This window comes from Macaca fascicularis, chromosome 8 (genome assembly GCF_037993035.2).
Source record: "Macaca fascicularis isolate 582-1 chromosome 8, T2T-MFA8v1.1".
Taxonomy (NCBI): domain Eukaryota; kingdom Metazoa; phylum Chordata; class Mammalia; order Primates; family Cercopithecidae; genus Macaca; species Macaca fascicularis.
In genome coordinates, this window is record NC_088382.1 from 296928 (window position 1) to 323899 (window position 26972).

General features: G+C 49.2%; 1 long non-coding RNA gene across 1 annotated transcript in view; it reads right to left on the reverse strand.

Annotated features, from left to right (window-relative positions):
• The window catches only part of LOC135964574 (uncharacterized), a 38075-nt gene extending 11498 nt beyond the window's left edge, over positions 1-26577 (reverse strand). Inside the window, exon 1 of the long non-coding RNA XR_010577061.2 lies at positions 1111-26577. This is a non-coding gene — a long non-coding RNA (uncharacterized lncRNA). The remainder of the gene's footprint in view (positions 1-1110) is intronic.
• Positions 26578-26972: the final 395 nt, after the last annotated feature.

Genomic DNA, 26972 nt, shown 5'->3' on the forward strand with positions numbered 1-26972 from the left:
AACTGAGACTGGAACACCCCAAAGAAAGGGGACGAGGGGTCAAAAAAAGCATTCGATCATTACCAAGGAGCGCGGGCATGAAGCCGCTTCAAAGACCGTGTGAGAAGTCACTCATAGGCGTTTCAGAAAATAAGGGTAGCGCGAGATTGCTCGATCAGCTCAAACAGGCTGCCGTCCCTCAGGCCATGAAGTCCCTAGGATGAGCCTCTTACTGGGCAGAAGTCACTCGCATCTCTGCCAGAGAAAGTACTACAAGCCGACACATAACCTCATGAAACCTGGGCTTCAGCCGGTCGACAATAGTGAGTCTGACATGGTACATCCCTCCAGATGGTTAAACACCACAGGGGTTCATCGGACAACCTCGAAGGGCTGTGTCTGTCCAGCTCCTTTACCAAGTTCTGGATTTTTCCTAATGTACTATAAGCAGCATGTTCCAGTAGAGACATAATTAACTGACTCTGGGTCCTCTTAATTTTGAAATTAGAAACACACTTGGCCAGGCACGGTGGCTCATGCCTGTGATCTCAGTACTTTGGGAGGCTGAGGCAGCTGGGCTGCTTAAGTCCAGGAGTTTGAGTCCAGCCTGGGCAACATTGCAAAACTCCATCTCTACAAAAAATACAAAAATAAGTCAGGCATGGGGACACGGGGGACATGTGCCTGTGGGTCCTGGCTACTCAGGAGACTAAGGCAGGAGGATCGCTTGAGCCTGGGAGGTTGAGGCTCTAGTAAGCTGCGCTCACACCACTGCCTGGGCAACAAAAAGGTTTTTTTTGCCTCTCTCAAAAAAACCAAAGAGAAAAAGAATTATATACCTGACTAGCCCAAAATAAAAGAGGCCTTGTGGAATGACCTGAAAAACAGCTGCAATTTCTGGCAGGGCCTCCCCTGGCTTGATTTGTGGTGAGTGTAGGACCGCTCTGAAGGATAGAACCCCAGGTACCTTCCGAGACTAGACCTTACAGTACAACTTCCCTTCGCTGGACGGAACACTGGCCTTGGAGCCTGGGACACCCTGGGGCAGTGCCACCATCCCGAGGCCGCCATGGCAAAAGCAGGCCCTACCATCATGAAGTCTGGGACATCCGTCAGAGCAGTGCCACCGACCTGAGGCCGCCATGCCAGGGGAGCCTGGACATCATGAAGCCTGGGACATCCTGGGGCAGTGCCACCAACCCGAGGCCGCTGTGACACAACAGGGCCCTGATGCCACTGGGAGGCTGCACAGCAAGTCCAAGCCCAGGCCAGGAGTGAAGAGGCTCGACATCCTTTCCATCCCTCCAGCTGAGTCCACAGATGTCTTGGAACAGAAATGCGTCACCCTCAATGTCCACGAGTGCGTTTTTGGGCACAGAATCTGGAAGCATAAAAGATGGTCCTGGGCTTATTGGTTGCCGGCTCAGATCTGTCCTCTTTCCACACAAAACCTGGCTCACACCAAGCAGCGTCTAAGTCCTGGAAGACCTGCTAAACACAAGTGCAGTTACAAAGCGGAGAAACTGGAGGGGGCTGGGCTGTGCTCCAGTGGCACCAGCGTTTCTCAGGAAGACCCCGGGCATTACAGGATCCAGGGCAAAAGGGCTTCCTGGGATCCAGGACATGGAACAAGAACCCATTTCCCGGTCCTATTGAATATGAATCGGCTAAGGGCCGATTCCCTCGGAGGACTGAGCACCGCCCCACAACACCTTGGTATGGGTATGTTATTACATACGTTGTTATGGGTATGTCATTATATATGTTGTTATGGGTATGTTATTACCCATACCAAGGTAATAACAAGCCCGTTACCAGCAGGAGGCTGGTGATGAAGACATGAGGACCAGATGAGCACGGGGGATCCTGACAGATCATCCCTGGCACCGAGCAAGGGGCGGACAGTACCCACTGTTCCTGATGCATCAGCCCTGGCACTGAGCGAGGGGTGGCAGCACGGCCTGTGCCCCTGCAGATGCAGAGGGATGTGAGGGGGGCGCAGGCTGGGCTTGGAGGCTAACTCAACCACTTGCGCTTGCACTTCCTTTCCTCATGGCAGGGAGGCGAGGCACAGGCAGCATTAGGGCTCACCTTGCCCCTGGGCTGCACTTTTTTCTGCTTATGAGTAGTTCTTGCTTTACATGGACAGGCATAGCTATAATAACGGTTCCCTGATTATTTCGCTGCCTACATAAAGGGCTTTCAGAATTCACTTCCATCCTTAGGAAAGGCGGCCAACAACAGGCTGTCTCCCTTAAGATGCCATGTCTCATATGGGGAAAAAAAATCAAGAGAAATCAAATAAAGGCCATAAAATACATCAGTTTCAACCCTAAAATTTAATAGTACGTTTTAAATTGAAGATGAGTTAAGTCACATTTCCAAACCTCTGAAAACACGGTTACTGGGAGGGAATGGTTTGCAACACACAAAGGCAGCTCTGTAGAAGGGCCCAGGCTGGATGAAGGCTCAAACGTCAGTGTAAGAAGAAAGTCTGAACAAACTCTCTCCTGCCCTGCTGCTGTCCTCTTCCAAAACACACTGTTTATCTGTCAGTTTAGAACAAGGCCTAGGGAGGTGGGAGGCAGGCCTGGGAGGGTCACCTAGCATCCAAGCTCCTCATTCACACAACCGCACCAGGCTGAGCTGAGCAGTACACACAAACACGACTAATTCTCCCCAAAAAGACGGAAGGCAGCACACTGCCACGCCAGGTGCCCTGCAGACGAGAAGATTGAGGGGAGCCAGAGGTACCATTAATCTTGCTTGCATGGTGGAGAGAGAGGAATAATGCCACTCACTTGAGTGTTGCACAATTCTTTCTAGCACTGAGTGGCAGAAAACAAAAATTATAGATGTTTCCTCAGATAAATGTTTCTGAAGAACTGAACATAAATTATGTTCAGGAAATAGCATTATGAATGCCTCAAGTGCTTCTGTTTTCAATAATCCTAGAGTAATTCTACAAACCCGGGAATCAGTCTCATCCAACTCCAGGATCACGGCCCAGGTGACATGGGCACACACATCCTGAAGCTCCAATGCTCAACTAAAGTGGGGCGAGTGAAAATGATCCTGGGTATAATTTACACGGACACAGGAAGGTGGCTGAGCCCCAAACCCCTAAACCAAAAGACCAGCATCCTTCAGGGGCCTCGCCTCTGTGCTTTCCCAGCCTCTGGGAACCACCACTCTGCTCTCTACTGACACAAACGCCCCTCCCAAGGTACAACACCAGGAAGATCATCATTCAAAACTGAGGAACGTGGCAGAACAAAGCTGTCAGGAGATTTTAATCACCAACACCACTTGTTACATGACCCAAAGATGATTAAAATCCCAGGCCCTTCAAGACTGAATGTTATCTATACTTAAATGCATTTCATCACCATATTGGGGGGTTATTCCTTTGTTTTGCTGCAAATATATCCAACTGCTGTAAAAGGAAAAGGCAATTTGTTAACGAAGCTTCTTGGAGTGTCTCAACAGGCCTCGAGGCAGGATAAAAGGCAGGACTTCCTGGCAGAAACGCTCAGCTCTGAGGTCAGGTGGAGTTCTTGAGCACCAACCAAGGCAAAATAAGGTCGAAGACCACACCACACTTTCCTCAATCACATCTTCATTCCACCTTTCCTTCTATTTCTCACGACTTCACTGGGAGAAATTGTGCTGAAAGAAAATGGAAACACAGACATACATAGGAGGCCCTACAGATGCTGAGAATGGGTGCAGCCATCACAGTCCGAATGTCCTTTCAGGGCCATCTGACCTGGCTGGGATCCAAGTATCCAAGTGCAGGATTGTATGTCAGACCCGTGAAGCCAGGATTACAGCCACGGAAACCGGCCTTGCTAGGGGCTTCCTCGGGGACCACCGACCTCACGCCACCACCCCACAACTACTTCAACTGACCTACATCATGGCAGAGGCCTCCCTAGGCAGACCAGCCCTGCCCAAGTCCTGCTTCATGGCAAACCCTCCAGACAAACGTCTTTGGCCTCCTCCGGGAGGCTGTGCTCGGAAGGTGCCCTCATTTACTTCTGTGGCTCTGAGACATTTAACTAGAGCCCAACACACTTCTTCCTGTTCACATAGTATTGAGTTAACAGATTTTTATGGTAAACTTTCACTGGGAAAAATACCATTTCAGGAGCCCCAGTGACCACAATGAAAATGTTTTTACCTCCCCTTACGTGACATCGGCAACGCCAGATCCAGGAAACGTTGTGGATCTCAGATAATGGCATATCCACTCATAGTAAGTCTTGGTCTTGTTTCACAAGCTATCAAATGCTGCCCAGAAGCAGGAAAAACCTCAACGTGGCAGGGAGGAGCGACCAGCGTGAGTTCTAAGGCCAGACCACCCGGGTCTGCTGACAGCGTGGTGAGGGGCAAGCAGTGCAGGGTCTAAGGCCAGACCGCCCGGGTCCCGCTGACAGTGTGGCTTCAGGAGTTTCCTAAACCCTCTGCTCTCCAAGTTTCATGTCAGAAAAATGCAGTGATAACCGTGTCCACCTCGTTTAAATATATATATATATATATATATATACACACACACACACACACACACACACGCACATATATATACTCCAAAACTACAGCCCTATAAAGGTCATTAATCCTAGTTATCCTCAAGGCATTGAGCGATCAATAATGAGCCATCCCCCTGGCTGCTGACCTGCCACAGCCCCACCCTCCGGAATCCCCGCATCCACACCAGCCACACAGGATGAGGCCAGGGAAGGAGCAGGACTGTGTCTTGGGAACTTAAACTCTGGAAGCTGAGTTAAATCAGTGCCGCTCAAATCTTGTCACCAACTATCTTGTTAAATTGGGAGATTCCATCTCTGGGGATCTTGAAGGAACCTGAGGTTCTACATTGAGTGAGATGAGCACTCGTGCTGCAATGAGACGGCAGGGAAAGCAACCGAATCTGGGGTCGCAGCTGCCTGAGGCTTGGGTCCCACCGGGAAAGTGGCACCAGGGCCCTCAGGACAGTGGCGGAGGTCCCAGGAGGCAAGTCCCGGTGCAGAGACTCATGGACCCAAAGATTGCTCCAGAGCCAGGAGGGGCTGCTGCGCTGACAGCCACGAGGCAGGCAGCCTTCGAGCTCCTCCAGCTGCCATCCTGCAGGCAGGGAGGACAGTGCCCAGACCACCCTGGGGCTCCCCCCAGCCTGCCAGGCTGGTACTCTTACTCCAGCCACTGACAAGAGTCCCCATGTTCCAAGCTAGGTTGAAACAGTGCCTCAGGCCTCGGGGCACATGCACCCCCCTGCAGGGCCACTCCTACCCAACACCTGGGGATGGCTGTTCCCACACATCCCCAACTCACAGCAAAACTTAAAAATGAAAGTCGGAAGATACAGCCAGGAAACCAATGCTCAAGAAGCAACTCCAGGGTGACTCTTCCTAGAGCTATTGCTATTGAACATCTTTAAAAACGTTTCCAGGGTGACTTCCTAGAGCTATTGCTGTTGAAAATCTTTAAAATTCTTCATTTCAAAATTAGCTTTTATTACACTGTCTTCCCTATTCTACTAAGACTCTAGAAAACAAAACCATTACAATTTCCAATTCTATCTTATAGCAAGTTAGAAATACACGTTTCCTCAAAGGATTCTATGTGTTTCTTTGGTAATATCCTTTCCATACCCCATGCTACTGCCAGCAACAGGGAAGGCTTTTCCAACCCAACCCAACCCAACCCAACCGCCCTGAGACAGGCCCCTAACGAATCGTCTACAAACTCTTGAGATAGGCTTGCCCTGACAAATCATCTGCAAACTCCATCTTCCATTAAAAACAGTACCGAAAATGAGCATATTACCACTTTTTAAAAATTACTGTAAAGTGGACAGTGTTCAGTTCTGTGAATTTCGGCACAAATATTCCCACAATCATCATCACACAAGCAGAACAGTCCAACAGCCCCAAACCCACTCACGGGGCCTCATAAGCATACCCTCCCATTCCCAGCAACCACCCTCTCCGTGTCCTCCCATCCCCCGGGTCTGTCTTTTGCGAGCGTTGTGGCAAAACACTCGCAAAATCACGATTTCCTGGGCATCGTGCTTGGAGGTGCACCCAGGGTGTCCTGTGATCAACAGCCAGGCCTCGGGGCTGCTGGGTATTTATTATTCCACGTATGGCTGTGGCACATTGTAACCTGTTTTGGACAACTATAGACAGCGCTATTAACATCTGGGCACAGTTTTTCTTAAACATCAGCTTCTGTTTCTCTAGGGTAAATACCCAGGATTGGGGTCACCAGGCCCCACGTTTGTGTGAGTTCAGTTTTGTAAGAAATCGTCAAGTTGTCTGCACCGTGCTGAACCCCAGCATCGCACAGGAGTCCCGACTGCCTGTCCTCACCAGCACCTGGGGCTATCGGAAGACCTCAGTCAGGCGCTCCAGCAGGGGTGTGAACAAATTCACTGCGGCTTCGGTGCACATCTTGGTGCAAACAGTCACGCTGAAGGTCATTTCAGATGCTTTCGGGCCATCCTCCCGTCCTTCTCAGCGAAGCATCTGTTCAGGTCTCTTCCGCTTTTAAGTCAGGTGGTTTGTTCTCTGTCGTGAGCCGTGGGAGTCCTGTGCATTCTGGATACGAGTCCTTTGCCGGCTGCATGGTTCCTAGACATCTTCTCCCCATCTATCGAAAATGTGTCTCTTCAATTCCCTAGGGGTGTCTTTTATATTAGAAGTTTAATTTTGATGAGTCTTACCTACTTGTTTTCTTCCTTGATTATGGATCATGGTATGGCTAAGAGCTCTCACCCTAGGTCTCCACAATTTCCGTTTCTTCTACAGGTTTTGTAGTTTGGTATTTTACATTCAGGGCTATGGTCCACCTTAATTTTCATACAGGAATTTCTCCCTGTTTTCACTCTTTTGCATACGGCTGTCCCATAATTCCAGCACCATTTGTTGTAAAGGCTCAAATTCCACTGAACTGCTTTTGCATCTTTGGGTCTGTTCTGGACTCCACTCTGTCAGCTGACTGTGTGTCCATCCTGAGCATAATTTATGACTTTAGTGGCTGTCTCTGTGAAAAAAAGTAACTCTGTCTGGAAGCAAAAACTACATTAGAAATGCTCTAAATAAGATTCTTCCTGTTGTCAGGAGAGCAAAGCCACTGCCCTAAGCAGAGGTGAGGCCTCAACAGCTCCCAGGCACAACCTTAACACACAATGGGGAAGGGAATTCATTTCAAGGGCCACAACGTGAGACCAGCATAGCCATGAAAACTGCAATAATTTCACAACAGAATGAAATTCATTAAGAACTGCTGAGAAGTGTGTGATAAGTTACATAAATCACTGTTCCTTAAATTCTGACGGTTGACTAGAACAGATATAGCTTCACGGTACAGTTCAAACAGGAGAAAGGTAGGTAGGGGTGGTTTCCACACCACACAGGCCTGCAGGAAAGGGACACTCTTCCTCTAAATGGGAGATGCCGGGAGTGATGTGATAAACCATGGTGAGAGGCACGGAACTGTGCAAGCCGGAGTCGCGGCCTTGGCCCCACCACGGAGCCTGTGTCCATGAACTACGAGACTCAAATGTCAGGCCGGGGCAACCGAGGCAGTTATCAGGGGACAAGAAAACGAGCGCACGGTGGAGGCAAAGGTCTGAAATCGCACGGCAACTTCGAGTCAAGTGGGACAAACTGACTCAAAATACAGGTTCCAAAAACCACCACAGAGAGCTGTTCCTCGGCTCTGGAAAGGCTAAGTGACCAATGCCCACACTGAGCATCTGCTCCCAGAGACGACCCTGGGTGACCTAAGGCCCAGCTGCTCCGAACCCGCGCCGAACCTCAGTGAGGAACTTTGTTGGTATCTTACAGCACATTGACATGTTCCCTTAAAATCTGGTATTTCATCAACAATGCAGGCTCATCATCAACAATGCATGACTCATACACATTTCGATTAAACAAGATAATTTACACCCTGACTATGCCAGGTAAGAGGTTTACTACAATCTTTAAACAGAGCCAGAGGCCACAGTCTGCTCCTACACAACACCATGTCTCTACAAGTTCGATGGGTTTTTACTTTCCATGTCTTCACTTGCCTAGTGCTAGAAAGCAGATTAAAAACAGAAGGAACCCAGAAACACTATTGAATGAGACTCAAATATCTTGCAGTCATCATCGTGATGAGATGTTTATTAAACAGAAATGTTCTCCCCTGTAGAAAGCAGCACACATCAACACGCACTGATAACTGTCGCCAGCATTCCAGATCATCTTCCCTTCCATGGCCACAGTGCAGGGCAATAGACCACGCACACCTGCAGACCCACGGAAAGCGGGGTGACACGGCCGATTCTTGTAGCGAGCAGGCCAGGGTGCACTCAAAGTGCATCTCTTTCCAGAGGTCTGCCATGGAAAGTTACACATTTATTCCACGAGTTAATGGCACTGCACCGAACATTTCTGTAAGATTCTCTAAGCAAGCATTTCCTTCTGCCGACAATGGCCCGACACAAACTGAAAAAGCTCTTGGAGCTGCCAAAGACTTCAGTATCCCCTTAACTATTGTCATGCACGCCCGTGTGAAGAGACCACCAAACAGGCTTTGTGAGCGCAACATGGCTGTTCATTTCACCTGGGTGCAGGCGGGCTAAGTCCAAAGAGTCAGCGAAGGGAGGTAAGTGAGGGGCCGTTTTATAGGATTTGGATAGGTAAAGGAATATTACAGTCAAATGGGGGTTGTTCTCTGGCGGGCAGGAGTGGGGGTCACAAGGTGCTCAGTGGGGGAGCTTTTCGAGCCAGGATGAGCCTGGTAAAGGAATTTCACAAAAAAAAAAAAAAAAAATCATCGCTTAGGGCAAGGACTGGCCATTTTCACTTATTTCTGGTAGAATGTTATCAGTTAAGTCCAGGCAGGGCATTTGCACTTTTGTGATTCTTCAGTTACTTCAGGCCATCTGGGCGTATATACGTGCAAGTCACAGGGGATGCGATGGCTTGGCTTGGGCTCAGACGCCTGACAACTATAGTCTTTACTTTTAAGGTGTGGGGTAAGACCATATAATCCCCAACTAGGCTCCTGATGCTGTGTGTGGCATCCAGCAACAGCACGTTCCATTCCTGAATTACATTTGACTCAAGAGTCCACAGTGAGAACGATTTCTGGTGAATGAAACACCAGGCAGGAGGGTGATTCCGCTGGGCAGCTCTTCACACACAACCCAGGAGCTGAGGGGAGAGGAAGAGGCCGACGCGCGTCCACCGCGCTCACGACCCCTTCAACTGCCCCCCACTCCTAGAGACCTGGACCCAAGGGAAATCTGACCTGAAAATGGGCAAAACCTCACTTTGGCAGACGGACAGGGACTCGGGGCCACAACTTGACCTCAGAGCAACACAAGTGCAGACACAGCACCCCACGACACCCTCCCCACCCAAATTCAAGGAGGAAAACCAACGCCCCGCCCCCTTGCGGAAAACCCCGGCTGCTGGAGCAGACGCCTGACGGCGTGTGCAGCCTCTCCCGTCCCACGTTCTGGGCTCAACACCTGTGCCTCAGCCCTGGTACTGCTCGCCATACCCACAGATGTACCAGGAGGGGCAGGTCCTAAGGTCTCCACTGCACCAAAGCCTGCAAGGCAAAGGGGCAGCTCCCTCCAGCAGGAGTGCAGAAGCACACACTGCACCAGCGTCACTGCGTGAGAATTCTCCCCTCGGTCTCCGAGTCTCCAGTCTGTTGCCCACCAGGTGTTCTGCCAACGGCGAGGCCCAAGCTGGGCGGCACATTTGGTTCTCACCATTTCCCTTGTCAAATCAATACTGCAAACATATCCAATTCATCCTGTCACTAAAAATGAAATAATCCGCCATCTCCATCACAGATGATGCAATCAGGTTTTCATTACTGGGTTTTTGTTTTGTTTTTTGTGTTTTTCTATTTTGAGATGGAGTTTCTGCTCTGTCGCCCAGGGTGGAGTGCAGCGGTGCGATCTCGGCTCACTGGAACCTCTGTCTCCCAGGTACAAGTGATTCTCCTGCCTCAGCCTCCCAAGTAGCTGGGATTACAGGTGCCTGCCACCATGCCCGGCTAATTTTCATCTTTTCAGTACAGACGGGGTTTCACCATGTTGACCAGGCTGGTCTCGAACTCCTAACCTCAGGGGATCCACCTGCCTCCTCCTCTCAAAGTGCTGGAATTACAGGTGTAAGCCACCACTCCCGACCATTACTGGTGTAATTTCTAAGCCACTCTCTCATACCCACTCCCTTTTTTTTTTTTTTTTTTTTTAAAGAACCAGCTTTATGCCTATATTTTTTCCAAGAGAACCAGTTTCCCATTTGAAGTACAAATAAGACACCATGTTTAAAAACGAAAAATGTCCACTTGCACAGAAGTCTCCAAATACCCAGTCGATTTGAGCCTTGAGAATAAGATCAAGCTGTTGGCTGAATACAACTTCCCTTTCCATGTGTCTGCCTGTGAGTTAGACACAAGGACGAAGCCACGAGCTAGGGACATAAAGGCGGGAACCACCAAGGTAGCCGAGACTCCAAATAAAAGCTGGAAGGACCAACACAAATGCACCACACCCTGCACGCCCTCCTCTCCCTTCCTTTTCAGAATTTCCAGAGGATGAAACAGGGACCTTCTCAGACGTCCCACGGTGTAGGCGGCCAGAGGGGAAGGCGGTGGTAGCCTGAATGAGGCGACCGGGAAATCACATTCCACAAACAGAAATTCTCCATGTGCTTTACATCCTCTGTCTCTAAAGAACTATGCCAGTCTAACAGTGGCTAGAAAACCGCATTCAAGTGTCATTTCCCATTTCAAGCAAAGAAAACAGTGGTGGGGCATGAGGGAAAAACATAGCCATGTGTTCTGGGCTATTAAATAAGGTTTTTTCTGTTATAAACGCATAATTTTACATTCTCAGATTTCTGTATAATTGATATGCTTCCTAATTAGCAGACATAGTAATAAAAAGTGAATTCCAAGTGTAAGATCGGAGGAACCGTTCACATGGCTTCAGGTTCTGCTACTGTGTTTCAACTTAAGAAAATGGTTCTGTGCGTTGGTAACAAGGCCTGAGAGTCTGTGTGAGAGTCTGTGTGGCTGTATTCAGGGTTCGTGTTGGCTCCCTAGCAGAGGATGTTACACTGTTACATTATCTTCTACAAAAAATCCTGAAAAAATGAAGGCTGAATAGACATACACACCCTCCCAAAATAATCCAAATGTCCACCGATATGAAAAACAGATGAATTACGGCTTCCATCGTGGAATATTCCTCAGCAGTGAAAACCAACTAGAGCCACAGGTGCCAACTAGGATAAAGAAAACCTTTTAAACACGCTTAAAGTGAACTGACTAGGCAGAATTCCTCGATTACAGGCATCTGCTCCAAAAGGGTACTGTTCTGAATCCTCTGATGTAGAATGATAGTTAGCAACCCTGTTTCAGAGCACATCTAGAAAAAAAGCAAAATAATGACTACACAATTTTAAATTCTTTGTAAATTATAACTATTACTATGAAAATTCTAAAAATGTGAAAATCTTCCCAACTGTTATTGGACAAGTTTCAAAATAAATACCCTGGCATTGCTTGCCACACCCACAGGTGTGCCAAAATAAATGAAAATATAGCCCAAGTTAGTAGAATCGAAACCTGAAGATGTACGAGCCGTCCCTGCCTCGCTATCTATACATCGTGTAGAAATTTAAGAGCAGGTAGTGACACTGCAATGCAAGGCTCAAACCAACTGGGTATTTGGAAACTTCTAGGCAAATTGGCATTTTCGGTTTTTAAACACGGTGTTATTTGTACTTCAAACAGGTAACTTTTTGATTCCCTTGGATAAAATACAGCCATAAACCTGGTCTAAAAAAAAAAAAATACAGGAGTGGGTTTGAGAGAGAGTAGCTTAGAAATTTTAAAAGTATCAGCAAGGAGCAGTGGCTCATGCCTGTAATCCCAGCACTTTCAGAGACAGGCCCAAGGGGCCTTTGAGGACACCGGTCTCCTCTGCTGCCTTCCTGCTGGACTGACCCCCCATGACATTCACTGGGTTTCCACCCCTGTCTCATTCAACATCCCAAGGGTGGTCTTCATCCTCGTCTGGGGCTCAGCTCTGCCCCAATTATCTAAATCTCTGCCTTCAGACCCTGAAAACACCCACGCCCAGGGTCACCTTAAGTCCACGTTTACCCCAGAGAGTCCCCATTTTATGTTTTCCAGGCATCACCTTAGTGATAATTTATCCTGTAAATTCCAACTGCCTTCACACCTCGCCCTTGCTGTCTCCCAGCAGACCCCACTCAGATGCACATGCCCCAGACCCCACATCCAGGTCTGTGCATGCTGCCCTGCTCTGCCCATGTGGGGACCACCTCTCTTTCTTGAGGAATCAGCTGGCGATCATCTCCTTGTGGAGGGCTGCCCTGACTTCCAACTCTCTCCAGCAAAGACAGAAGCCATCCTCGGTACTTCCCCAAAACTCAGGCCAAGTATGAAGATGATACAGATGCTAGCTGTGTCTGGGATGCCATGGGCAGGGTCCCCAGATGCTCTGCACATGGCCCGGGGCATCGCCTGAACACAGCAAGTGCTGAAGAAACAAAACTGACATGCGCTGACCTCTGATAGGGACTCCTTCACCATCCACATCTGTCTCCCCTCTGGACAGTAAAATCCACAAGACACGGAGGGCTTTGTCTCACTCATCTTCAAACTCCCAGGGTCACCCTGGTAGGTAAAGGGGACCCAAATGTCTTCTGAAGGAAGCAGCTGGTTAGCTGCCAAGTTAAAGGGCCTCTGAAATTCAGAGCTCTGCAGAGGAGTCCAGCACACTTTATTATGAATGACTCCAACCACGGCAGAAGTGGCAGTGGAACCAGTGCTAACCAATTCAGGGTTTGTTCACTGTTTCTCAGTTCATTATCACAACTCATTCTCACAGAGAAGCTGCGCACAGATCCTCAGACATCTACACAGATTGGGACGATGGCGCCAAGTCACGTGAACGTCCTGTTGCAGACTGGGAGACACCCGTCAGACACGGACCCAGGCAGAGCACAGACCTCGCGTTAAATCGGCTCCGTGTAAACAGCACTCCCTGCTAGGCCCTTTCCTAACTGCACAGCTTCTACAAATTCAACTCTCGCACCTGACACCTAAGAATACTGCACACCCCCATGTGAATCCCCCACTCACCTCCCAAAATGACCCGGCATGGCCGAGTACAAAAATTTTCAACATAAGGGAACTGGACGGCATGTGGGGCTTTCTCAAGTCCCTGCTGCCTCCTGATGGGAAGACCCAGTGCTTCACACCCCTAGTGAAGGGCGGGTCTCTTCGGCCCCCAGACTTTGACCTGGAGCTTAAATCAGTATTAACTAATTTCACTTTCCAGGACCAACTTCAAAGGCCTGCAAAGCCAGAGAAGGGAGAGGAGATGGAACACGCCCTCACCTCAGATCTGCTGCAAGCACGCATTTCTCAGATGCGTCCCAAGGTGCACAGCGTGTCCGATGCCTGTTTCACATCCACCGACCTGCAGGTCTTCTATGTGGCATCAGCCTCCTGGGCACTGGGAACAAGAGGTATAATGGCAAGAGCTATGCCGCAAAGGTGAGGCAAAGGGACCCAACGCATTGGAACTGACCTTTTTCTGACAGTCTCAAAACAGAAGGAAAATACTGTACAGTCAACTCCCCCTCACGCAGGTTTATTTACCTGTGACTCAGAGGCCATGACAGACAACTTCAGGTTCTTACAGATTCCTATTTTCCCCATCCAGGAAGCCTTTGTTTTTAATATCGTACGAACTTGCCATTTTGTAGGCCAAAACCAGCAAATATTGGCAGTTTCCTACGGTTCAACTGAATAAAATATGATCATGGCCTTTTGTGAAACCATGAAGAAAAGGTGGATATCTCAATATGTGTTTCCAGACTGGCTTTGTTCCTGAAGCGGTAACTCTGTTCACACAGGATTTTAGACACTGAAGAATAAACATCAATATCCCACCAAGAAAACCAAAGGAATGAAATAATTTTGCATCCACCTTGGAGCCTTTTTAGGACAAGGCAGGACACAAACTTCTAAAAAGCTGCAATTGTCCCTCTGTATACACAGGGACATGGATTCCAGAACATGCCCCGAGTTTACCCAAATCTACGTATCCACAGGACCCCACGGCCACCCTATGGAACCACATGTAGGAAACGTCGGCCCTCCACAAAGCCAGGTTTTTTCAATAAGGGTTTGGTTGGAAAAAAAAATTAACATAAGTGATCCTTCAAAGCTCAAAACCCATGTTGTTCAGGGTCAGCTGCATTTACTACTTGTGTCATATCTGAGGCCTGAAAGCCATCATTCTCGATACCTTAATGTGACGGTTAACAAACTAACTGTTCTGATTTGAAAGAGGAAAAAGCTTATTTTTAAGCTGACAATGAGAGTTGACGCGGCTACCGTGAACGGAGAACAGACCTAAGCAAGCACCAAGGCTGGGGTGACTGCCTGTGCTCAGACCCACCAGGGCCTGTTCCTCCATCTCCCTCTGCTGAAAGGGATAAGCCCCTTCTCCCCCACGGCTAAAGGGCCTTTTTTAAATACTCACACGAGAAGTGCTATGAAAAGCTGAAAGGTCACAGATAACATTTTTAAAAATAAACATTAACATAAGCATTTAACAAGCCCATTATGATTTAAAGGAAAAAAAAAAAGGTATTAAGTTCCTGGGTGCAGGGGCTCATGGCCGTAATCCCAGCACTTTGGGTGGCCGAGGTGGGTGCATCACCTGAGATCAAGAGTTTAAGACCAGCCTGGCCAACATGGTGAAACCCCGTCTCTAATGAAAATACGAAAATTAGCCAGGCATGGTGGCAGACGCCTGTAACCCCGGTTACTTGGGAGGCTGAGGGAGGAGAATCACTTGAACCCGGGAGGGAGAGTTTGCAATGAGCCAAGATCATGCCATTGCACTTCAGCCTGGGCGTTGAGTATGAAACTCCATCCCAAAAAGAAAAAAAAAGTATAAAGTTTTCCTTTCAATGAACCTATCGTTCAGCCACCGAGGTATCCTATAGCTACTTATTCAGCCATGAGATACACCACAGGAGACATAGGTGAACAGGACACAGTTCTTCCCTGAAAGAAGGCTGCACCCTCAACAGAAGGGAGGCACACACTCCAAATGGAATCAGCATAGGGAACAGATGCTGCTGCAGGTGGAACTGGCTGCACAGAGCACCCGCTAGAGAATCTGAGAAATAAGGAGCGGTTGGTGGCATCACCTTCCGTACCTGAGCTGGGCGGTGGGGAGCCTGTCATCACCACCACGACCCGGGACAAAGACCCCCAGAACCACACAACGAACTTACAAACTCACCGAGGCGATGACCGAGCAATGTGCGTGGAGTGATGCGAACACGCAGACATCAGGGCCACGCGCGGCATTGGTTTTGTGCATCGACTTGAGCGTGCCGGGGTGCCCAGATGGCTGGTTCTGCATTATTTCTGTGTGAGATGCATGTTTGCCTCTGGACTGAGTGGGGGCCCATCCTCGCCGGTGGGGGGGGGCACCACCCTATCCACCCAGGGCCCGAGTAAAACAGCAAGGCGGGGAAAACTGGGTTCACTCCACCTGTCTGGCTGATGGGCCAGTGACATCCGTCTTCTGCAGCCCGTGCTCCTGGGTTTCAGCTCCTCAGACCCGGGTGGGATTTGCACCCTCCGCTTCTCAAGTCTTCAAGCGACACTCTCCCAGGACTCTAGCTTGCAGGCTGTGGGTCCTGTGGCTTCCTGGACTCTGTAGCCCCTGCAGCAAGCCTCGCCCTGGAGACACACGCACACCCGGCTGGCTGTCTCTCTGGAGATCCCTGACTAAAAGCCACCCCTGAAAGTGGTCTTCAGAGTTTCTTTCTAGCCCTAAGATCCCGGCGCTCCTCCTACAATTCTAGGTGGAAAGGTGAACGGAGACCAATGGACAGAGGTGTGTGGGAGGACACGCCAGGCAACGGCACTGGGCAGGAGGGCACTAACGCTCACTAAGCAAAGAATGTTGCTTGCCACAAAAATGAGGACCGTAAAGATTTCTTCAAACAGAAATGAGTTTGTTTCATGATTTGCTCTTAATACATAAGAAAGCATAAAAGTAGGCCTATTAACAATTACATAAGTCTTTAGAGGCCCTTGAACTACTTCTGTCCCTTTGTGTTTTTATACAAAATAAGCCTGAGGTTAAAGAGAATAACGTCACTGGCCACAGCTGGGGCCACGCGAGGACACAGCTTATACCCCTGAGGTCCCTGGGTGCCCCGAGTCCTTCCCTTGCTATTTATGGAAATATGGGAGAAACCAGGAGGTCTGAGCGTGGACCTGGCCATGCTCCCGGGGGCCGAGGAAAGCACCCATCTGTCCAGTCTTCCCTCCACCTCGCGGTTCCCTCCTACCCAGACTCTTGGGCTGACGCGGCTCATGCACTCAGCAGCGCCATCATTAAACGTTTAGCTTTGCATCACGAGGGCCTCCTCTGACCACTCCTGAACCTGCAGTCAGCACTAGTCTGCAGGACACGCGTGGACAAAATTGGTGGATCACGGCTTCCAATGAGGAAGGTGCAGGCAAGGAGTCGGAGAGCCGGGGAAGGAGCAGCCCTCACCCAGGGAGGCGAAGGCCGACACCGGCCACCACTGAGGGCCTCAAGCGCTCTCCCCACCCCGAAGGCGGCTGCGATCACATTTTCCCATCGCACCAAGAGACCCCTGTATTGAGCACAAACCTTTCCAACCTTCGAATCAATAAGGAATCACAACACAGACATTCCCTCAATCCAAATGGCCAGCCCACAAAACAGACACGCAATCATACACATTTCCTGTGGGAAAATCAGTCAGTCCCTGGGGCCTCGCGCCAGGGGTAGGGGAGCATCATGGGGAGATGCCCCAGCCCCAGTCTGGCTCTTCTCTCTACAGCTCCTTTTCCCTTCTCTTCCCCCCGCCCCTTCCCACCCCCTCCTAGCCTCAGAGACTCCTTCCTCAAATTCTTTCCCCTTGATGAAGTCATTCATGCCCAAAATACAAGGCAAAGTCATGGGGGCTCAAGAGAAAATCCATACCGTGGCTCGCGTTTTAGATTCTCATAAGTTTGAGAATAACCAAGCAAGAATCTTTGGCATGTGAATGTGGTCTGAAGGCATCTGAGCACAATGCCTGGCACTGGCACAGAGTGGATCATGGCTGTCTCGGACATCTTCGCAACTCTACACCAATTATTTTGAAACACAACAGCAGAAGAGAACCATGTGAATAGCTGCTTCTCAGTTAAAAGTAGGAAAACACTCCAAAAGCTGCCCTCAAGGAACAACCTTCCCACCAGGAGTTTTCTGCATCGGGCCCTTCAGGCACAGGCAAGGCCCCCTGGGCCCAACTCCCTCATCCCGGCGTCATAAAGCAGCAAAGACGGTGGGGAATAAAGCAAGTGAAGGAGTCAGTCCCGCACAAAACGGGCTCCAGAAGCCACAGCCACTCTCCCAGTGTGGGAGCCAAGTTCAGAGACCTGGAAACACCAGCGTTCCCAGGGAGGAGGGCAGAACAATGCCATTTCCCCCTAGTTTAGGGAGACACCACCCCACGTCCTCTGGCCTTAATAGAAGAGAGACTTCACATAAATGATTTCAATGACTCCACCACACACAGAAAGTGGGCTGAGGGCTAACACACCCATATAAATGCCTGGCAAAAACACATTAAATGAACACACAGATAAGCAAGGTTCTCCTGTTATCCACCAAATATTCAGAAACAAATCCAGTAAGCAATCTCTTTGCAATCAAAAGACCAATTCAGAGGTGCAGATTAAAAATAAACATACAACTGAACCCTTAATACACCAAGAACCAAATGCCACGGAAGTGTTATCACATCACCACCTCCCAGCTGAAGGAAGCAGCACTGGCCACTGTCCAGCTGTTCACTCGTGGGTCAGTGAAGGAAAGGCAGTGCTGTCCAGGACAACGATGAGATGTTAACCTGAAAAGGGCAAAATTGCAGAGGCTGGAGGGACCTTCCAGGTAACCCGGCCCCCTCAGTGGACAGAGGACCCCCGTGGGGCCACAGAGCCCAGAGCTCCAGTGTGCTCGGGGCAAGGACTCAACTGCAACCCTGATGATGTCCGAACGCTTTCTGCGCTTCTGTGTCTCTGCCCCACTAACAGGGAATCCGTGAATGCTAAGGAAATGTAACGCATTTTACAATACATGTAGATTTTTAGCAAATTAAAGATAAACAGTGACAACTTTGAGAATTAACCAAAATATAGTTCAGTGAATGCCCAAACTCAAAGCTAGTCTCCAAGAGGTGATAAGCTGTGTGTGGTGGTTAACGCCTGTAAATCCCAGCAGTTGGGGAGGCTGAGGCAGGAGAATCACTTGAGCCGAGAACGTTGGGGTTGCAGTGAGCTGTCATTGTACTACTGCACCCAGCCTGAGAAACAGAGTGAGACTTTCAAAAACAAACAAACAAAAACAAATTAAAGGAGTTCAAATGAACTCGCCATACCCTTTAAATTTTCATTTGGGTACATGGGGTGATCTAGTTCCTTTTTCCCTTGCAATACATGAATAATCTAATAAATATAATCTAACAATTAAATGGGAAAATTTATTTTCCCATTTCATTATTCCCTATCTCAGGGAAAAAGTTAAAAGTATTCCCTATTTCAGGGAAAAAGCTAAAAACCATTTTAAACCTTCCTTCCACAAAACAGTATACTCAGTCATCTCTATCTGCTTTATCATGTGGAATTCAGCTTCACATGTCTACAACACAGTTTTTGTTAAACAGCGTTTATGTAGACAGGCGAGAGAAAGAAACACTTGGTCTATGTAGAAGCAGCAGAAGACACGTTTTAACAGAAAATGGAGAAGATACCACCGTGTGAATCTGGAAATTCTGTCCTCATCTTGTCCACACACACAGAAAACACCCAAGCACGTGCCTAGTGTCCAACAGGAGCACAGAAAGGACAGGGATCCCTCCAGTTGTTTAATGACCAGCCCCACTTGTCACCGCCACATAACAAAATGCGCACGGCAACTTCAGCACGTTTCATTCACGATTCCACGGAAATCAGGCTGAAGAACATACAGATGTTTTGCCCACATTTAAAAATCCAAGTGTGGGACTCATAGAAATGAAACACATTATGGGTTCACTTAACTTTTCCAAATTTTTACTTGGAGAAACCTATAAAGTTCTTGTCAGTTACATCCTTAAGTTTTTCAATAATTTTTAAATGCAAAGGTCGGGCAAGACTTGTAAAGAGGTACACACATACGGCTCAGCGCGGTGGCTCACACCTATAATCCCAGCACTTTAGGGAGGCCGAGGTGGGCAGATCACGAGGTCAGGAAACCGAGACCATCCTGGCTAACACGGTAAAACCCCGTCTCTACTAAAAATACAAACAATTAGTCAGGCGTGGTGGCGGGTGCCTGTAGTCCCAGCTACTCGGGAGGCTGAGGCTGGAGAATTGCATGAACCCGAGAGGCAGAGCTTGCAGTGAGCTGAGATCGCACCACGCACTCCAGCCTGGGTGACAGAGGGAAACTGTCTCAAAAAAAAAACAAAGGAGGTACACACATACATGCCACGTTCTTCTCTCAAAGAGACGGACCCTTTTTTATAATTCCAGAAGTAAATTTGGTTGTCACCCTGCTTTTGAGAGGATGGGCTGTGTTTTAAGCATGAACACACTTTCCTCCATGCACCAAGGATGCACCATGGGGGCAGTGCTGCCGCCGCCTCCCCAGTCTCTGCTCAGGGTGGGACAAGGGGAGCTCAGTTGTCTCCCGTATACACTGTCAACAGGCCAGGTGCTCAGAAGGAGGCTTCCAGGACTCGCTGTAGGCATTTGTCAGCAGGGCAGACAGTGTCTCGTGCTGGTGGGCTTCCAGCAGTAAGGGGGTCTTGCACTTCACTCCCTGGGCCCAGCCCCAGACAGAGGGGAAAGAGACACCTGTATCGTAACTCATGTGTATTTATAGATACACAGAGACTCTCCAGTGCAAGGCGCAGAACTAGAAGGAATCATGGAAATAAGAGGGAAGACATTGGGTTACGACTGGCAGAGCCACCTCAAGCCTCAGCACTTCCTGCTAGAGCCCTCACTGACCAGACTCCCCCAAGATCACTGCCAACTGCCTTGCCCAGCTCATGACAGGGCAGACAGTGACAGAGCCTCAGAACAACCTCCCACTCCTTCCTCACCAGCCCAGGAGACGAGCTGTTCATGAGTGTCCCAAAGCCTGAATGCGGGAACACAGAGGTGACTGAGCAGAAAGGGGGAGAGCCACAATGGCCGCAGGTGTGCAGATATTGCGGGGCACCCCAGCAGCCCTTTCCGTCTTAAAGATGATGGCCACGGGTGTGCTGATGCTCCCGCGTGACCCAGCCGTCCTCTCCACCTTATAGGGGAATGGCCACGGGTGTGCGGATATTCCCGGGTGCCCCAGAGCCCTTTTCACCTTAAGGAGATTTTCACAGTCTCATATCAGTCTCCAAACTATTCAGTGAGGTTGGAGGAGTATCACTGTGGACCAACACTGATTGGCACCAAGTAAGGGCGATTTTATAACCATGTCTCAACCATGAAACAATCAGGTCTTTGGCCATCTGGTCTAAGCTTTTTCTGTAACAAAGTTGGATAATTTAGTTGAACTTTGGTTTTCCAAAGCTTGTTACAGAAACCACATCTTCCTAGGTGTGGCTCTGTGGTGTCACGTGCACACATCAGTAGCCAGGCTTGCCAAGACTCACGGCACGTTACACGTTCACCTGAGAAGGCTGCTCAATCACTGAGGGCTCTGGCGTGCTCTGAAATGAATTTGCCACTTCAGCCTACGCTCTACTCCCTTGTTTGGTTAAAGAAACCCAAAAAGCAGAATTTGTTTTGGCCAATCACGTGCTGACCCAACTGCAGAGGTTTTAATTAGAGTACTTTCATTGCATCATAGAAAGCAAAGTCCTATAGATCAACTCATTATTACCACTCCAAAGGTTTAGTAAATCTCCAGATAATCAGGCAAACATTTTAAGAAGCTACATTAAGGTTTACAATACTCAAAATTTAAAACTACATCCATGCTTCAAAAAACCACCATTCCCATTTTAGATGGCCAAATGCATATGAGAAAGAAAGAAAAACGTGCTGAGCGCATTTTTTGGGTAATCCTATGGAGAAACTGCCACTTTAAAAATGGCTCTAGTTCCTGGCTCCAGATGGGTGTCGTGGGTTGCCTCACTCAATTTCAACTCCACCTGAAGCTGGGACACTAGAAATCCATTCCCAGACTCCAGAGCACCAGAATTCCCACTTCTGGAAACAGCCTGGAATGCAGACCTGTAGCAGAGAATTCTTTCCTGCTCACCCTAACTGTCCTCTGTGGAAGGCGACAGTCAAAGACAAGTCCACCCCCCCTAGGCGGAACTGCACCACGAAGAACCATTTCAAGGTGGGAGGTGATTGATTAGTGGGAACAGGCAGTTTAGCTAATCACTTATAAGGCAGAGAAGAGGGGTTTGAAGGCCTGTATCTGGCCTTGTCCTCGGTAAATGGTCATCCGACAGTCAGCCTAAGCCACATGGGAAGGGGCTTCTTGCAGTAAAAGTGGGGGCGCAGTTGTGGGGAGGGGGAATGTCTTAACCATCACTGTTTACAGGATCACAGGGCTCAGGCAATGTTCAGTATTGTCACACACCAAGGTTTTTACAGTCTGAAGAAAACTACAGTCCTAAGGTGTCAGTTCTCAAAGCCCTTAAGTTCCTCCTGCTAAGATTCCCAGAGGGTCTCCACTTCTTGCACCGAACCCCAACTTGCACAGGCACCTGCGTCTTCCTCCTGCAGCAAATGCAGATAAGCAGCTGTGGCTCTGCTGCGGTAATGATGCCATGCAGCCCTAACACCACAGCAGAGCAATGGCTCTGGCCTGAATGTCCCCAAAACCTCATGCTGAAACCATCTCCGACCGGATACATTAAGAGGTGGGGCCTTTGGGAAGTCCTGCTCTCAGGACTGGGGTTGGTGTCCTTGTTGGGAGGCCCGGAGGAGCCCTCCTGCTCCTCCACCACGTGAGTTCTGATGAGACGACCGCTGCCACGCAAGACCCGGCGAGATGCTGCCGTCTGTGAGCCACAGGCCCTGGGGCACCAGATGTGCAGGTGCCTTGACCTTGGACTGCTTTGACCTTGGACTTTCCAGCTTCCAGAGCTGTGAGCAATAAATGTCTCTTTACAAATCACCCAATCGACAGCAGCCGGACAGAGGCAGTAATGTCACAACATGAGTCACTTTTCTCAGTGGGCCAGAGGACTCCCCATGAGCCACCACTGTAAAGCAAGAACTCCCTGGAGGATGGAAAGGGGTTCACAAGGAATTCTACCCAGCACCAGGGTGTCTGTCCTTTCTTGCAGGAAGACAGCTGAGCCATGGCAGGAAACTACAGGGTGGGTGGGGCTGGACAGTAATGTGTCACCTGCTCATCTAAGCCTCAGTCTCCTGCCTCTCATCATGGCAGCGGGGGTAACGCCCTCACCTGAGCTGTTGGGGGAGGTAAGAGTGCTGGGTGATTAACAACTGTTAGCGCCACAGAAATTAGGCAAAGAATCCACCCCATGTCTTATAAAACCAAACCAGCCCAGGAATTCCACATCACTACTAATTTGCATGGGAAAATGCCAGATTCTCCTAAGTTCTGGCATGTCATTTGTATTAATAAAGTTTGCAGAGTTTTCACATACTAAGTATATAAAACATGAAAATAAATCATACAATTTGGAGGCTGAAGCAGGAGAATCACTTGAGCACAGGCAGTGGAGGTTGCAGTGAGCCAAGGCCTCGCCACAGTACTCCAGACTGGGAGACAGAACGAGACTCCATCTCAAAAAATAAAAAAAAAGATTTTGCTGCTTCATACCAGTAAAGTGGGCAGATTCTACATGCCAACTCTTATTCAAAGGTCGCCTAACACTGACTCAGGAACTCTGGCCCTGATGTGCTTGGAGTTTTAATCCTAACAGTGTTAAAGACCACTCCCCCAGGAGCTCTGAACAAGTACTCCAGGTATACGCTGAACAAGACCACACACTCTGACCGAAATCTAACTTCCCAGACCCAAACTACAGAACCACAGAAGACACTGCTTCTGTCCAACTTTTTGTTCTGCCATAGTTTGTGTCATTATTTCCTACAAACCATCTCATTAGAATTTAGGGCACACAAAAGGCCAATACAACAGGGTTACTTTTCAAAGGTTTGGAGGTGAAGAACAGATACAATGCATTAGCTTCCTATTGCTGCTGCAACCGATTACCACAAATGCAAACCTCCTCTCAGCCCTGGAAGTCAGGAGTCCCAGGGCTGAAGTCAAGGGGTCAGTAGCTTCTATTCCTGCCTGGAGTCTCCCAATTCATAGAGGCCACCATGCAGCTTGACTCACAGCCCCACACCCCTCCTACCACTGCCCCGACCTCAGCCCTGCACCCCTCCGGCCCCTGCCCCTGCCCCACACTCGCCCTCAGCCCCACAGCCCTCTGGCCTCTATCTCGTCCTCAGGTCTCCTCCTCTGAGGCAGACCCTCGTACTCCCTCTCATCAAGGCACATGTGAAGACACTGGACCCACCTGGACAACCCAGGGTCCTCTCCCATCTCACTGTCCGTTACACTCACATCTGCAAAGCCTCTTTTTCCATGGAAACTTCATTATACTAACAATCATTTAACAAGTCCATTCTAATGATGTGAAAATTGGCATTGTTTTCCTCCTAATGAACAGATCAGTCACCCATGTACCCATGTAACCTATAAATATTTGACTATTAAATATACGATACTGTAGGAGACAGAGATGAGGAAGACGGTTCCTCCCTGAAAGACGACTGGACCCTAGACGGAGGGATGAACATTCTGAACAGAATCAACATAACTCAACATTTGAGTCGGAGAGGCCAAGCAGTAAGACTTTCAAAAAAGCAACCAGAAAGTTTGTACTGTGCCTGTAGTTCACATCTGCGCCTGGCGTCATGAGCAGGAGCATGCGGACACGCACACAGGGCCCAAGTTTAAGATCAAATATAAGGAGATTTCCACTGTAGTATTTAACTAGATCTTATTACAAAATAGCCTCCTGATTGCAGTTTTTATCCAAAAAGTTCTCTGTAATTAAGGAAATTAATTTTCCCCTAAAAGACATTTCTCTATCTATCATCCCGTATAAACTAAATGGGCATATTAAAGAAAAAAGACAAATGTTTGACTTCGGGGGTTTGCCTACGACTTGGATAAGCATGATTTTCTTCTGGCCAAGCAGGGAGCAGCTGGACCAGACTGGAGGGAAGGAAGAACAAATTTCCACTCTGACCTCAGTTGGGCACCAGAGTCTTCCCTGTCAGAATGCGGGTGTGGTGCTTCTGACACACCAGCCTCTGACGAAACTCAGCCCAAGGGTGTGGGAAAATGCTGTCTACTTCTGAAAAATCTATAAAGTGCAGACACATCAAAAGCTTCAGAAGACTGTAAAGCGCCAAGGAGACCACTACACCCTTGGAGTTTACAGAAAATGGTCAGCATCACACGTGCCTGAGGTCCAGGGTCAGCTCCCAGCTGCCGCGACGCCGTGAGCGCAGCCCTGGCTTCCCCTCTGATGCAGAGAGCTGGTCACTCTGCCGGCAGCACTCAGAGCTCAGAACATTCTAGATGAAAGCAACGTGTTCCTTTTAAAATGGGGAACCGGGGCAGCACAACTGAAGCTCTACGACTGTCTCAACTGCTGGGTTTCGGGGTAGCATTAGGAAATCATGAGAATCCAAATCTCAATTTCATACAGATTCCAGATTCACTGCAGGTTCCAGAATTTCCTGAAACATTCTTCCAATTTATCACTCAGGATTCCCTTGCCAAAGCTAATAAAGTCTACATTCCTTACGGAAAACCCACCATAAGCACCACCACAAATAAGATCAACTGACGCCCGCCCTTCGCACCAAACATAGAAACTGTTACTCACACAAGACTGTGCTGGAGGCAGCTCTCAGCTGAAGCCCAATCCGTGAGACTTCATTATCCCCATTTTGGATTGAGTATGAAGACTGTCAGCAAACCAGGGCCCCAGTGTGAAGCAGAGAACAGATCCTCTGATGCCTGCCTGAACATTTCATTCCCACCTCTGTCTTGCATATTGAACACCCTCAGAGCTACTGAGTCACCCACATTTGCAGGTCATTTATCCAGCCACCAGGATAACACAATTATGCGATAAAAATGCCTTCTCAGGGCTTTGTCATACTCAACAAGGAAGCTGAGAAGACTAGGTAAGCGCAAGAAAGGGGGAAGCGTCCTCCAAACAGACAAAAACCAAGGAAAACCGTGCAGAGACTCGAGAGAGAAAGCAGAAACAGAGACCGCTGTAAGCCTTTCAGGTCCTGCTGGCCGTAACCCTGCGTTAGGTGGCACCATTTCCACGGATGCATCCTGCTGGGCCCATTTGAAAGGTCCCACTTGAGAGACATTCACCCCCACTTCCAGCTCCTGCAAGACCCGCTGCAGCCCCACTCCACCCTGGGGGCCGACTGTGCAAGTCTTCCCGGCGAGACCCCTCAGAGCCTACTCAGTGTCTGAGACTGGGAAGCACCAATGATCCAGAAAGGCACAATCCCGTTCTCCTCGTGCTGCTTTCTGGGTTCCAAGTTGTCTAACGAGTCCTGCATAAACCCCGGGATGGGGAGTCAGCCAGGGCCCAGCAGCACCCAGCTCATGCGCTCCACTCACCCCGCAGAGGACAACGGAGGCCCCAGCACGCTCTGTCCGCGGGGCAAGACACCAGAAACAGCCACAGTTCAGGGTTCTGCCACCCGCCCCGCTGCCGTCATTACCTGCTGGGATCTGAATTCTCATTGGTTGGAAAGGTGATCCCACAGCTCCGCTGCCTTAATTACCTGCTGGGATCTGAAATTGCATTGGTTGGAAAGGGGATCTCACTGCTCAAGCACTCCCTGCTGCCTCCTTGCAAACAACATAAAAAATCCAAAACCCCTCTTAAAGAACGTTTACTATAACCTCAAAACAAGACCCATCCCGAGACCAAGGAAGATACACACGCACATCTGACACCTGGTGGACGTCAGTGACTGACGCCACGGCTTCCGTGTGGCGTGTGAAGCAGGAGGCCTGTCACGGTGACTCAGGCTGGGGTCTGAATAGGGGTCTTCCAAGCAACTAGGCAACCAGGACGCACACCCCAAAACCCAAGTCCCCGCACTCATATACCTGGCAGAAATGCTGTGTGGCCATCGACACCAGTTGTGAACCAAGACCGATCTGTGTCCTGTGGCCCTCACAACGTCCGTACATGCCTGGGCCCAGCACAGGCCCGCACGGCACCCTGCTCGCCTCCAGTGGGGCTCTCTCCTGCCAAGGGGGATGGCCCTGAAGTCCGTTGAGATTTCCAAAGCTCTACAAAGTCGCCCTTCCTTCTGCTTGTTCAGAAGGCCTAAAGCCCTGAAGACACCAGTGAGAATTGACCTAGCCTCTTAAGGCAGCTCAAACACCTAAACACAGGAACGCTGGACGTCTCTGCCCTCGAGAGCAGCCGATAACACACTGGGCTAAGCAGAAGGCACAGATGTCACATCCAGAAGCCAGTGGCGCTCAGGATTGCATTCCAGGAGCCGCCCATGTGAGTCCCTCCAAGGCTTCCAAGTCCCACTTGATTGTTTTCATCGTATCTCTACAACATCAGAGACATTATATCTCATGGTATCTATGAGATCGTCTCTACTTTTATGAGCACATATGCTCCCTGACTTACCACGGGATGAAGCTGTTCCAATAAACCCAACGTAAGCTGAAAATATCCTAAATAGAAAGTGCATTTGACATAATAGTTTCAACTTACAACGGGTTCATCCAGAGGCAGCCCATCTTGGGCCAAACAATGCACTGAGTGTGA